The 15,012-nt window shown below is 33.7% G+C and overlaps 1 long non-coding RNA gene across 1 annotated transcript in view; it reads right to left on the reverse strand.

Annotated features, from left to right (window-relative positions):
• LOC145534235 (uncharacterized) overlaps positions 1 to 15,012 on the reverse strand; it is a 191,961-nt gene that overhangs the window by 59,208 nt on the left and 117,741 nt on the right. Inside the window, exon 4 of the long non-coding RNA XR_014074368.1 lies at positions 8,537 to 8,632. This is a non-coding gene — a long non-coding RNA (uncharacterized LOC145534235). The remainder of the gene's footprint in view (positions 1 to 8,536; positions 8,633 to 15,012) is intronic.

Genomic DNA, 15,012 nt, shown 5'->3' on the forward strand with positions numbered 1-15,012 from the left:
CCTAGAACAGAGAAATCTATTTTAATAATTAAAGCAAAAGATAAAGTACACATTAAAAGTTTTCTAAATTACAAATGCAACTTGAACATTTTGACAAAGAATGTATGATAATTTTTGCCTAATAAACTTCCAAATTTCATACTTGATAATAGTTAAACATCCCTAAAAATGTTTTCTATCTCTTCTGATGAAAGTGAGACTACAAAATAGAAATCAAATCTGAAGTGAATTGCATTGCTTTAAGGAATACACTTTCTATTGTATGTAGTGACATTGCTCCTTTGTGTAGGAGGTAGAAGGAGTAATTATCTCAGACTAATTTCAATGCATGATAGTTCAACTAACCAGAGAATATATGAATTATAGTGTTAATATCCGTGGGAAAAAAACAAAGTAAAAAATGAACAGTCTTATTGTTGAAAAACCAAAAGAAATACCTCTTTGTGAGACTGCAGGTGGTATAATACTGCATACAATCAGATTTTTACTGTACAACACTTTGGAACAAAATTGAATTCTGTCACATATGGTAGTTCATTGTGTTATGATCTGCTACTCTCTACGGTGTAGGTAAACCACATTTCCAGATGGCAGGAGTAAATATGGACTCCCCATGATGAAAAAACACAAGGCAATTTTAGTTTTGGCATACTACATAATTGTCAAACAGCAAACAAAGACAAGAACAAAGAGAAATTTTGGAAAGCTTATTGATTGCTTTTATTATTTCCTGCCTCAATTAGCAACACATGCTCATGTGGGATATTTTGGGAAATGGCAATATTTGGAATTCTCAGAAACATAGTAGACATGAAAGAGAAAATTAAAAATGACCTCTAGTCACACAGTACAGAATGTATCGTGAGGCGTGCCGGTGGCTGTGTTTGTGAGTGTGGTCTGCGTGTTACATCCAACTCATTTGTACATATTTATCAAACGTTTGGGGCATAATGAATGCACAGTTTTATACTGTAAATATTTGCTAAATATCATAGCATACAGTGTCTGAAAATATAATTCATTAGTTAAGTTCCATATGATATTTTTGATAGTGTGACAGCGAAGTATGTTAAGCAATCCAATAAGGTATTAATAAATAAAATTATTATCTCCACTTTATAGATGTCCAAATGAAATAAACTAGTTATACAATATCACACAGCTAGATGGTGAGAGTCTAGCAGAGCTAGCTTCCTTAATAAATGTACTATATAATGTATCGTGTATAAAGTTGTATAACTAGTCCAAACAACATACAAATTCTTGAACTAGGTCCCAAAGAATTATGCGTACATTTTATGTAACCAATTACAAGAAAGTTAAAAATATCACAAACAATGTGAAGAAATTTAACTTTTATTTAGTTCAGCCAGCCATTTTTATACTTGCTTTAGAGAGGGGAAAAAATCCTTTACTTAATTATTTATTAATTCATTATATACTACAAGTGTCGATCTTTCTTAAGCTTTTTAGAGCTATTTACATGATAAAAATACTTCTATATTTTCTGTTTTGGCTGTTACAGTTATCTAATCTTACACTGCATGTAAATGTACATTGTATTTTGGTATTTTCTCAAATAATTGGAAAATTTGCCAATTATCCTCGTTGAATTTCTTTATTGTTCCTATATTTAAATAATTCCTTTTAGAAAATGGCATTATGTTAAATTTCTGGGGAGATATGAATTAAAATATCTATTCAAAATTTTAAAAATTGCTTTTATATTTCAAGATCTTGCTACAATCTCCTTAATTTTTCCTTAGTTCTTCACATTCATAGTTGACCGTTATTGACCTCAGAACTATTTAGCTCTGAAGCAAAATCTAATTGTCATATCTTTCTAAATATTAATTATTTTTTCACAAAATTAATTGAACAATGATTTTATCCAATAATTTCTACTACTATGTATTTATTTAAATATAGAGAGAAATTTTTCTGAGCTGTTTTTCCTGTTCTATCATTCGCCTGCTATTTAATCTGATAGAAATTAGCCTTTATTGAATATTTAGGGTTTATTTCCTTTAGGACTGACTGGTTTGATCTCTTTGCAGTCAAGGGGCTTTCAAGAGTCTTCTCTAGCACCCTAATTTCAAAGCATCAATTCTTCACTGCTCAGCCTTCTTCATGGTCCAACTCTGACATTTGTATGGGTGTATAAACACACACACACACATACACACACACACATACACAGTATCATGTAAATGCAGAAAAAACACTCTAAGTTGAAAAGGAAATAATAAAAAAAAAATCCTGTCTTGGAAAACTGTCAACTGAACAACATCAGGGCAATTACATCTCTGGGCTTCCTTTCTGCCTCATATATTCCAGATTTAGAGCTGAAGAAGCCAGCATACCAGCACAGACAAAATAAATTTAAAATAAATAAAAGCCTACTCTCTCTAGCCAAAGGACCAGGAAAGGGAAAATCTATCAAGGCAGAAAATCTTCAGACAATAACAGCCTGACCTCGACCAATACCAGGAAAAAGTGTGCTGAAAATCCGGCCTCTGCCAGCCGGAGGTGAATAAGGAAGGCAGACTTTCACCATCGTCCAGCTGTAACGAGGTATATCTCCTGTGGTATCAGACACATCCCAGTTGGACCTGGAAATGTCTTCCCTGCCCAGTAGTAATGAGACTCCCCCCAGCAAGCACACACACAGACACAGACACACAAACACACAGACACACACACACACGAGAACATTTAAGGACCTGATTTTCACATCCAACCAACAGCAACAAGAAACCTCTCCACCCTACTCCCCCACATAGTGTCAAGGAGCCTGGGTGGAAACCAGAACATTTACCCCTGCCCTGCTCCTGCTGCTGCTAAGTCACTTCAGTCATGTCCGACTCTGCGCGACCCCATAGACGGCAGCCCACCAGGCTCCCCCGTCCCTGGGATTCTCCAGGCAAGAACACTGGAGTGGGTTGCCATTTCCTTCTCCAATGCATGAAAGTGAAAAGTGAAAGTGAAGTCGCTCAGTCGTGTCCGACTCTTAGTGACCCCATGGACTGCAGCCCACCAGGCTCCTCTGCCCATGGGATTTTTCAGGCAAGAGTACTGCCCAGAGGTCACTAAACTCTCAGCCTCCAAGTTGTTAGCGAAAGCCACAAAAGGAGCAGCAATGGGATGACCTTCCTGCTCACAATTGGGGTGCTTTGGTGGTGGCCTAATTGGAAACATGGAATTTTACCTTTTGGACAGCAAATAAGAAGTGCCCCAAAGGTGGGAGGTGAGAAGGGGGTTCAAGAGGGAGAGAACATGTGTACACCTATGGCTAATTCATGTTGATGTATGGCAGAAATCAAACTAATATTGTAAAGCAATCGTCACTTAATTTAAAAGAAATAAATGTCATTATCAACATCCAGGAAAATATCACCTTGGATGATGAAAAGAAAATTAGCAGATATCAGGATCATGAAGACACAGATCCTGGAATTATCTGACAAAGATATAATGAAATACTCCAGTGAACACGTTTGAAACAAATGAAAAATAGAAAGTCTTAGCAAGCTAATAAATACAAGAAAGAACCAAAATGGAAAGTTTTAAAAGTGAGAAATACAATTATAGGGAAGAAAACAAGGGAAAAAAAAAATCCAGTGGTTGGGCTCATCAACACAATAGAGATACAAAGGAAAAACTCATTACACTAGAAAATAGAAACTACTCACCTTGCAAAGTAGAGACAAATAAACTGAAAAAAAAAAAGAAACATACATTTCCCAATAACTTATATAAAAATAGAAAAGGATCTAGCATTCATGTCCTGGATTCTTAGAAGGACCAAAAAGGGTCGGGGCATGAGTTTAAAAAAAGAATATTTGATAAAATAAAGATTGCTATTGTTTCCACCTTGGCAAAGGTATACACTTACACGTTCATAAAAGTAAGTGAAATATTAACAAGAAAAAAAAAAGAAAAAAATTCTACCCTAAGGCACATCATAATCAAGTCACTGAAAACTCTTAAGAGAAAAACTAGTCAACAAACATAAGATTTCTCATCAAAAAACACAGAGGACAGGGGGACATTCTTTTTTGAGTGGTATTGAAAAAACAGAGAAATCAAACAGTTCTTAGATGAAGGATAATTGAGGCTTATTGCCAGAAACAACTCTAAAAGAATGGTTAAATCACATTTTCTAAAAAGAAAGGATATAATAAAAGAAGAAATATAGGAGCATTATAAAGTTTGAAACTACAATGGAGTAAAACTCTGAATACATACAACAGATATTTCTCTTGATTTTTCTAAATTACACTCAACATTTGAAGCAAAAATTATAACACTGTTTAATGTAGTTTCCAGTACATGTAAAGGAAATATTTGAGAAAATATTTTTATAAGTGGGAGTGAGTAAAGGGATCTAAAGTGAGTCATGTTTTATGTATTATACTGGTAAAACATAACACCAGTAGACTCAGATATCTATATTAACAAAGAAATACAAAGAAATACAAAGATACATACCAGAAAACACTATCAATACTTCAAAATGTATTTCTGAAAATGTTCTGTAAGTCTAAGGAGGCAGAAAAAAAACATAAGCAGAGAAATACAAGAGAAAGTACAAAGAGAAAACATAAAACAACAAAGAAAATGCCAGTTATGTGTAAGTTTTAAAGTATCATTAATAATATTGAAGGCAAAACACTAAATACACTTTTTATGAAACAGAGTATGGAGAGTACATGAAAAATTACCTGTCTCAATTATAAGCTGCCTCTAAGAAGTACATTTGCAATATTACAACAGAGGGGCTTAGTAAACTAATTGAAATATTTAATTTGCATATATTAATCAAGAATAGCAGGATAATACATTACAATCAAACTTCAAAGCAAAGAGAATTACCACAAGGAGCGTTATATACTAATAAAGTCCAGTGAGGAGACACAGTAATCCTAAATGCATGTGTATCTAAAAACAGAACTATTATATGTAGAAACAAACTTCCAGAAATGAAAGAAAAATATATACGCCCACAATTTTAATTTGAGAATGCCTTAGCATTTTCCTCAACAATTGGTAGAACTATCAGACAGCTCATAGTATACAGATGGAAATAAAAAAACTGAACATTATCAAGAAATAGTATCTAACTCCACCTAACAATAGGAGAATGCACATTCTTTTCAAGTTTCTAAGGAACATTTGTTAAAACAGCCCAAAATCTCTTGCCTTAAAAAAAGTATCAACAGAAATAAGGTATATAATATAATGTGGAGAGTATTCTTTGAGCACAATGAGGAAAAGGCTAGAAATCAATAACAGAAGGGTGACAGAAAAATCTCCTAGGAACTAAACAAAACAATGTTGATAAAAAATTGTCGATGAGAAAGTGCCGAGGGAAATAAAAAAGGTGTTAAACTAAACATAAGTGAGAATGCATCATATTAAAATATATTAGGTGCAGCTAACACAGTGCTGAAAGAGAAATTAATAGTATCTAAAACATACATTTTAATAATGGCAAAAATCACAAAATAATAATACAAGCTCACACCACAGGAAACTAAAGAAGAGCAAAATAAACCTAAAGCAAACAGAAAAAAAGAAATAATAAAGATAAGAGAAGAAATCAATAGCATAAACAGAGAAAAAAACTCTACAGAAAAATAAATGAAACACAAAGCTGGTTCTTTGAAAGGATCAATAAAATTGACAAAATTCTAGAAAGACTGACACATGGAGAAAAAAAAAAAGGACAGTAGTAACAAATTACTAATATCAGGAATGAAACACAGTATATCATTATATCCCTGGATATATCAAAAAGCTTCATAAGAAAATCTTATGAATCCTGCATTGCAGCTAAATTCTGTACTGTCTGAGTCACCAAGGAAGCTCCTGTAAGAGAAGACTATGACCAAAGTACTGAAATACACTTGACAGACTAGATGAAATACACCAATTCCCCTCAAAGCACAAGGTACTACAACTCAATATTTTCAATAGCCTTATAACTATTATATAAATTGATTTGAAATTTAAAAAAAAATAAAAAAAAGAAATACCTGGGTTTAAATGGTTACACTGAAGGATTCCATCAACCATTTAACACAGAATTGATAATGAAACTGTACAGTCTCTTCCAGAAAATATAAAAGAAGAGAATGTTTCCTGTCATTTTTCTGTGGCTAATTTCTGATTCCATAACCAGACAAAAAGAACAAGAAAAAAAAATCCATGGAGCAGTATACTTCATGGATATATACATAAAAACTTTAACAAAATATTATCAAATCAAATTCAGTAATATATAAAAATAATTATCAGTCACAATCATTGGGGTATTATTCCAGAAATGCAAGACTGATGTAATTTTAAAAAGTCAATCAGTGTAATCCATGGTAAAAAAAAAGGCTGAAGAAAAAAAAATACTATAGTCATATCAATTGATGCAAAAACCAGTTGACAAATTTCAATACACATTCATGATAAAAATTCTCAGAAAACTAGGAATAGAAGGAAACTTTCTCAACTTCCTAAATAACATCTACACATAAAACCAACAGCCATCATTACATTTAATGGTGATAGACTTCCCCCTAATTTGGGAAATCAGATAAGGATATTCATTTTCATGCTTCAAATTCAACACAGTACTGGAAGTACTAACTAGACAAAAAGGCAAGAAAAGGAAGTAGGAGCATATAGATTAAAGAGAAAAAATAAACTTGCTCCTCTTTGCTGATGATAGCCATAAAGCTTTAGAAAGATTTTAGGAGAAAAATCTTTAAGAATCAGTGCTTGGTAAAGTTCTTAGACGCTGTACCAAAAAACATGATTTATAAAAGGAAAAGAAATGGACTTCACTATAATCTAACAAAGGTCCGTCTAGTCAAGGCTATGGTGTTTCCAGTGGTCATGTATGGATGTGAGAGTTGTATCATAAAGAAAGCTGAGAGCCAAAGAATTGATGCTTTTGAACTGTGGTGCTGGAGAAGGCTCTTGAGAGTCCCTTGAACTGCAAGGAGATCCAAACAGTCCATCCTAAAGGAAATCAGTCCCGGGTGTTCATTGGAAGGACTGATGATGAAGCTGAAACTCCAATATTTGGCCACCTGATGCGAAGAACTGACTCACTGGAAAAGACCCTAATGCTCGGAAAGATTGAAGGCAGGAGGAGAAGGGGACAACAGAGGATGAGAGGATTGGATGGCATCACCGACTCAATGGACATGAGTCCACCAGGAGCTGGTAATGGACAGGGAAACCTGGCGTGCTGCAGTCCATGAGGTCGCAAAAATTTGGACACAACTGAGTGACTGAACTGAACTGATAATCTAAAATATTTAAATTAAGATGCTCTTAAGAGAAGAAAGTAAGACAAAATAAAGAGCAGGAAATAATATTTGCAAACCATACATTGGTAAAGGACTCATATATAGAATGTATGTTATCAAAAATCAACATTAAAAAGGAAACAAATTAGAAAATGAGCAAAAGCTATGAAGGGACATTTCAACCAAGGAGGATATATGCATGGTAAAATAGCACATGAAAAGATGTTCAGTACATCTTCCTTAGGAACATGAAAATGAAAACTATCATATCAATTGGGAAAGGCAAAATGGTACACCCAGTCTTGAAAATAATTTGTAAGTTCCCTTGAAATTTAAATAGGGCTCATCAATAACACCCATGGGTTTCAACCCCCTTCCCTCAATTGGCTTTTATCTTAGAACAAAATTTCTATCAACACAAAAAATCTGAGTTCATTGATGGAGATGAAACTCTTCTAAAATAATTAGTTATTTTTCTTAGGTATCTTAGTAGTGAGGTAAGACAGGCATTCATTAAATTATCACACAAATATATTAAAAACATTTGTAGCATATTCTGTGAGGCAGAAATACATTATTCATACAGTAATACAACAGGATTAACTGACAAAACCCAGAAACTAAGAGAATTGCTCCTGAGGAAGAGATGATTGAATTGATATCTGAAGGAATGTTCAAGAATGAATGTGGCAAAGAAAAGGTATCAGGGCAAAATCAAGCCCATGGAGAGATATCTGTTCTCTTTAATGTAAGTGTATGAAGCAGGAGATGTGTGTGTGTGTGTGTGTGTACTATATCATATCTCACATGATTAGTTAAGAGATCAGTTAAGGTAGGACATAATGATATCATGGATAAGGCAAGACTGATGGGTATTAATGAGAAAAGTAGAGGTATTTCAAAAGACAGGAAGTGAAGAGGAAGACTGATTCAGAATCCAGAATTCTCAGTGAATGACTTTGGGTGTTGTGTTGATTTCTTGATATTTAGGATATTTTCTGTTTCATCTGAAGAGAAAAAAGAAAATCACTGAAAATGTGAGGCATCATGCACTTCAGAGACCACTGAAGTATAAAAGATTAGGGAATACTACAAAATGACCTAAGAACTGTTAATGAAGCAACTTGTATTTAATTTCACTTTGTCTTTTAGCTTTCTGCCATCCATCTCACTCTAAAAATAAGGCAAAAATGAGTATCAATATAACAACTAATACTACTACTTACTGCTTAAATTTCTCTCTAGGAACTCAGTGTATTATATACATATTATTCCATCAATCTTCATAACATCGCAAATAAGACGTTGACATTCCAGGAGCCCTGGGGAAAAAGAATGAGTATTATAAGTGCAATAATGGTCAATTGAAATCTTAGATTAGTTCTAGTAGCTCAGTGGAAGCTCATTAGGCAAAGGTTTGGTTTAAGAACTATGTTTTACTAACTTTGTTATCAGAGTTGAACATTCACATCTGTTAATTCACACTCTCTCTAGTTTTCCTGCCTCACCACTGATTTTAAGAGAAGATTTCTGATATAGGGAATATATTAAAGAATGTATTTCTCTTGGGGAAGAAAAAAATTAATTGATTTTTCCATGTGTTATTTTCTCCCCTTTTGATGAGTTCTTTAAGACATTCTAGTGTCTAGAACACAGAATAGGACAAATATCATACGGAAGTGAGGAATTATAAGTTTAATTTGGGTTTTCCTGAAGCATGCATTAAGATGAGGTGCTCCATACAAATGATTTATCATAGGAGAATTTTCAGAAGCAGCCAGAAAAGCCAAAGGGTAGAAAGCCAAGCAAGAAAGAGGTGTCAGAGAAAGGTCCTTCAGAGGGCAGACATGAGCTTATTCACAGAAGAACCAACTATAGAGTGTAAATTACACCTCTTGGTTTCCAAGGAAGAGGAGCTAGGATCTCACAGGAGGGCAGTGCCATCATTGGTTAACTGCTGCCCAGGGAGCAGGTGTAGCTGTGAAAGAGGGGCAGAGATATAAACTCTGAGATATATTAGCTCCCTGTGGCTTCTGGCAAAATATCCCCAGGGGCCCAAGGCAGTCTTCTGAAAACGAAGCTGAGAAGCTGGCTTCCTAAGGAATGCTGAAGCACTGGAGGTTACAGAAATGGTGAAATGATTAAATCTCCAGGAATGTGAGCAGAGTAATGATATATACGGTCTGCCATGTGTAAACCTGATTAGGTGGAATAAGGAAATGCAAGAGAACCACCTTGAGAATAACTGAGATTTCTGGAGAAGTAAGCAAAACAAACTGAAAAATAAAAACAGGAAAGAAAAGTACAGTGTAAATACAAAAACTCTCAAATCTGTAAATACAAAACACATATCTACTCAAAATAATAGAAATAATCAAGATTGAAATATTCCAACAAATAACATTTATAAACTTACAGTAACCAAGCGTAAGAAGTAGGTCAGATTCATAGGAAAAGTAAAATATTTTACATTAATTTTCCAAATCTTTGTAATATTAAGTGACAAAAACAACGGAGCAGACAATATACCAGATAGCATCCACATATCAAAACAGAAGAAAGCATTTTCAATTATCTAACATAACATAGACATTTAATACTTAGGAAATCTTTTTGAAAAAAGTACCTGAACATATAATCTTGCCAACTGAAAAGCAAACAGAACTCAAAAATCACAAAAAAGAGTTTTGAAATGAAATGATTGATGGACTTAGGATCTAGGATAAAAAGAAAACCATGTATTTTTATTGAAAGTATAACTATATGAACAATGTGATTGTTAACTGTTGTATTTTGGCAGAAAAATTATATAATTAAAAATATCATAAAAGATTCAAACATGTTATATGATCCATGAAGAACTTCAATCTGTTAATAAACACTGTGCCACAAAAATAGCCCACAGGACCACAGATCTAGATGGCTACCCTGCTGAATCCTAAGAAGCATTTAATGAGAAAACTGTACCAAACTTATGCAAACTCTTTTGTAAAAGGAGATAGATGCTACACTCCTGAATTCAGTTTTTGTGGCTTTTGCAAAACTAATTAAAAAACTGAGCAGGTCTATGACAAGAAATAAATGGTATATGGGGTTTTCTAATGAATGCAGATGCTCCAAGAAGCAGAGCATGCAGATGGATTTTTGGATCATGTTTCTCATGAATTTTATGAGCACATGGAAGTCTTTTGTTCCCAGTATAAATGTGACACTAGCAATCTGTATCAAACAGTGTGGTCAGAATCCCTCATGCTCACCTTCGTAGTGGGATAGCATATTATTAGTTTGCTAGAAAGAAGTGTACTAGAAGAATAAGGGAGAAAGGAAAAAAATGTATAGTGACTTGAACTCCCATCTATGAGCACTACTGAAAAAAAACAACCTTGTATGTGTTCCTGTGTGTGTGCAGACCTGAGATTACTCACTGTGATTAGATCCAGTACCTGAAGGTTTGGCTTCTTGACTCGTATAACCTGTTAAAGACACACTCCAGCCATGTGTAGTCATCTGGTAAAATCAAACAGGCCCCTAATTTTAGGGATGGGCCTTTTTGGATACAAAGAAACAAATCTATAAACCTTGAAAACCCAAGCTGAAAAATTCATGTCTGTCAGAGCAAGACTTCCTCTAAACTAAAGAAACTATCATTTTGATGGGGGAAAAAAAGCATGTATCTATTTTTCTCAAGACCCACCTTCAACATATCACATGGTTCCTAGAACTGAAACACAATCTCAGCAGACACTAGAGATATAAAAGAACTTTCATATTACTAAAACCACAGTTGGAAAATTACCTCCTAAAAAATCAAATAAAAATCACAGTAAAAAGTTTAATAGAAAAGTTTCATTTCTTCAAAACTGGCAAGACAGTAGTTAAAACACTGCAACAGTAAATTGATATTTACAAATACTGGTGTATATTTTCTTAATACATGTAATTATAATGTGGGGTTTTTTGGTGTTTCCTATAGTTTAAAATACTAACGCTAATGTACTTAGACACTTTGGATCCATAAAAAAGTTGTTTTAAATTTAAGATCATATTTTTGATTACTAAAGATAATTACTAATAATATCATTAAACAAGAAAAAGAAGAGCTTTAAAGAGTGTATAGTCATTCTAAAATGAACATTAGAATGACTAGCAAGGAGTAAGAAACATAAAAATTCGATGAAAAATTGTAGCTAGTATTAGAAATAGAAGGCAATAAAGTAACTATTTAATAGAGAAGATCAAGGAAAAATCTATTCTGTATAAATTCTTCCTAGGGAAAAATAGCAGTTTTCAGGACAAAACAGAAATTAGAAAATGAATCTATGGACTCCTGCTTGACCTTCTTGCCTGTTCTGGTGTTGGATCTAAAGGTCACGTACTACGTATCAAAGTCCCTATGTGGATTAAATGGGCAAGAAGATATTACCTTGATGTTGTATGTTACAGTGCATAGCTCTCACAATGACTCATAAATCAGAACTAGCACAAACGCATTTACATAGAGACAGCGCTAAGTGCAAGGGCAAAGTGAAGCTCTACTCTCAGGGAAATCAGGAAGAATTTGAGAAAAAATTGTATATGTCAGTTAACTTATTTAGTTTTTTGCTGTTGATACTAATAATTGATACATGCTAAAAAAACTTAGACTGTTTGGATTTCTAAATGGTCATAAATATGTAAATAGAACTTCTATTTTTAATATACTTTCCTAACTTAATGGTGATCATTGGCTCAATGGCTGATTCATGTGAATGTATGGCAAAAACCACCACAATATTGTAAAGTAATTAGCCTCCAATTAAAATAAATACATAAAAAAAGAAAAAAATATTGCTATTCTTTTATTAAGGGAAAATTATCATCAATACATAAATCTATTTTGTCAATTAACAAAAATATTGAGACTTACTTCCGTTTGACTGAAATATATAACAAGCAGAATGTTGCAGGTTTTAAGCTAAATACCACAATAAATACAGATTTTTCTTCTCTCAGTAGCTATTAATTAAATAACTGTTATTAAATAGCTGTTATTAAATAACTTCTCAGGCTTTTGAAATTCTTTGACCTGTTTTTAATCTTTTATATTATTTTCATTTAATATTTTTTACACTTTCATATATCGATTATTTTAGGAGGAGTTCACTCCATCCCAGTTTGGTTTTGATATAAGCTAAAAATGAAAAAAAATAAAAAAGAGATACAGCAGTTTGTTAGATTATACTGCTGCTGCTGCTGCTAAGTCGGTGCAGTCGTGTCCGACTATGTGCGACCCCACAGACGGCAGCCCACCAGGCTCCGCCGCCCCTGGGATTCTCTAGGCAAGAATACTGGAGTGGGTTGCCATTTCCTTCTCCAGTGCATGAAAGGGAAAAATGAAAGTGAAGTCGTTCAGTCGTGTCTTTCCCTTAGCGACCCCATGGGCTGCAGCCTACCAGGCTCCTCCGTCCATGGGATTTTCCAGGCAAGAGTACTGGAGTGGGGTGCCATTGCCTTCTCCGTTAGATTATACAACACGGCTATATAACATAGCTAGGAGAAAATCATGCAGGTTTTAGATTTCATATCTTTAATTCTGGTGGGTAGGAGTGTGTGATCTTTTTGGCTCACATTAAATTATATTTTGAGTTTTTGCTACTTGAGATAAAACATATACCTTCTGAAAACTGATAGGTTACGGTTTGTAAACTGAGTTTTCTTTCTGTTGATTGTATCTAAATATGTTTAGAAGAGACCTGCAATGGAATAGTTTCCCTGGCAGATAATATATTAAATGGAGTCCAATATTTAGGAAGTTTTTAACACCTTTTAACATTTGGAGTGGTTATAACTGATAAAAAAAATAGCTAACATATTTAGTTAATTTAACTCTGACTGTAGTGGTTCCTGGTGTTGCATCATATAATTTACTCATTAAGGTTAAAATTAGGTTAGTTTTTTCTAAAGTCTATACAAATATATCAACCTTATTATTAAAACAGATTTACCACAGTTTATGTAAATGTTAATGTTTCCTTCTGATTTTACAATCGAAGCATCAGAACATAATTCAGGATTGTTCTACTTCCTGATAATTTTGAAACCATATTTTAAATACGTTAATACATGTCCCTCGCTGTTTATAAAGAACCAGTCTTAAAATGTGTACTATGTAATGCAGGTATTTAGTGTATTACTCCAGCTACCATCAGAAACATTACCTCAGTTACCTATCAATATTCTCTTGACAGTCTCATGCAACTTTGAGTACATCTCAGCTTTTAAAGAAAAATGACTCATTTGTATGCAAGAGAGAATAAAACAGAAATAAGGAACGCAAATAATGTCCAGACTTTAAAACTTTTGTTGCAAAATATAAAATAATAATTAACACATATTTTGCTTGTTAAAAACCGTGGATAACATAGATGATTAATGTATGAGTAGATGATAGATGGACAGCCAGAGAGATGAGAATCATCAGTATGTACTATAGATAATCAAGCATAGGGATGGATAGAAGAGAGGCTTTGAGGATTAACAGTCCCAGGGTTTATTTGAAATCAAAGTGGTAGCTTTGATATTCACACTACAGAGGCAACTTTAATTAGTTATATTAAATATATTAAATGACCTTTTTCATGAAAGTTAATGGAAAAATCTTGTTAAACAGAGTGAAGAAAAAGACTCAGAGGTGAACAAATGTTTTGTATTGAGTATAGACATATCCCAAATTACCATATTTGTTTATAATAATAAATAATGGAAAATATTGGTATTATAAACAGGAAATCTTCAGAAAGACCATTTTCTTGCCAACATGTAGTGCACAAAGACATTATAGTTAAAGACATAGAGGTTACCAATACAAGTGCGAGCTAATCATCTTAGCAAGGTGATATTAAATAAGATATTTGTGGTATGAGACAAACATGCTCCCAAACTTCAAAAACACCATTTAACAGATATCGTTACTTGATCTTCTGGCTCTTCCCACAGTAGCTAGTGTCTATATATATTCTTTGAAAGTGAAAGTGAAAGTCACCCAGTCATGTCTGACTCTTTGTGACCCCATGGACTATACAGTCCATGGAATTCTCCAGACCAGAATGTTGGAGTGGGTAACCTTTCCCTTCTCCAGGGGATCTTCCCAACCCAGGGATCGAACCCAGGTCTCCTACATTGCAGGTGGATCCTTTACCAGCTGAGCTACCAGAGAAGCCCATATATATATTTACTCTGACACAAATTATTTTTATTCAGTGAGTCATATAATTTTTATTTAATATGGATTTTGAGCCAAGCACTTTAGTGGGTACTGACCATGGGGGGAGAAGTGAAAAAAAGAAGAAAGAAAAGAAAAAATATATGTTTCTTAGCTTTAGGAAACCCACATCTTTGTTAGGGAGATACAGTCCCTTTGCTTTGTCAATGAACATAGAAAAATGTACTTGACTTTATTAGCAATCAGGTAACTAAAATTAAAATCACAATGTGATAGAATCACAGTCAGTATCATATCCATCAGTATGGCTAAATTATTTTTAAGTCATTAAAAAATGCCAAGCTTTAGCATGGATACAGAGCTGATGAAATTGTGAATTGGTAAAATCACTTTGGAAAATTGTTTGGCAAAATCTGTCAAAGCTGAGCAAAACACTATCGAGCACATCACCACATCATCAGACTGTTCATTTCTATTTACATTTTGTATTAAAAATAGTCA

The sequence above is a fragment of the Giraffa tippelskirchi genome, chromosome 14 (genome assembly GCF_054371585.1).
Source record: "Giraffa tippelskirchi isolate mGirTip1 chromosome 14, T2T-mGirTip1v1.2.pri, whole genome shotgun sequence".
Taxonomy (NCBI): domain Eukaryota; kingdom Metazoa; phylum Chordata; class Mammalia; order Artiodactyla; family Giraffidae; genus Giraffa; species Giraffa tippelskirchi.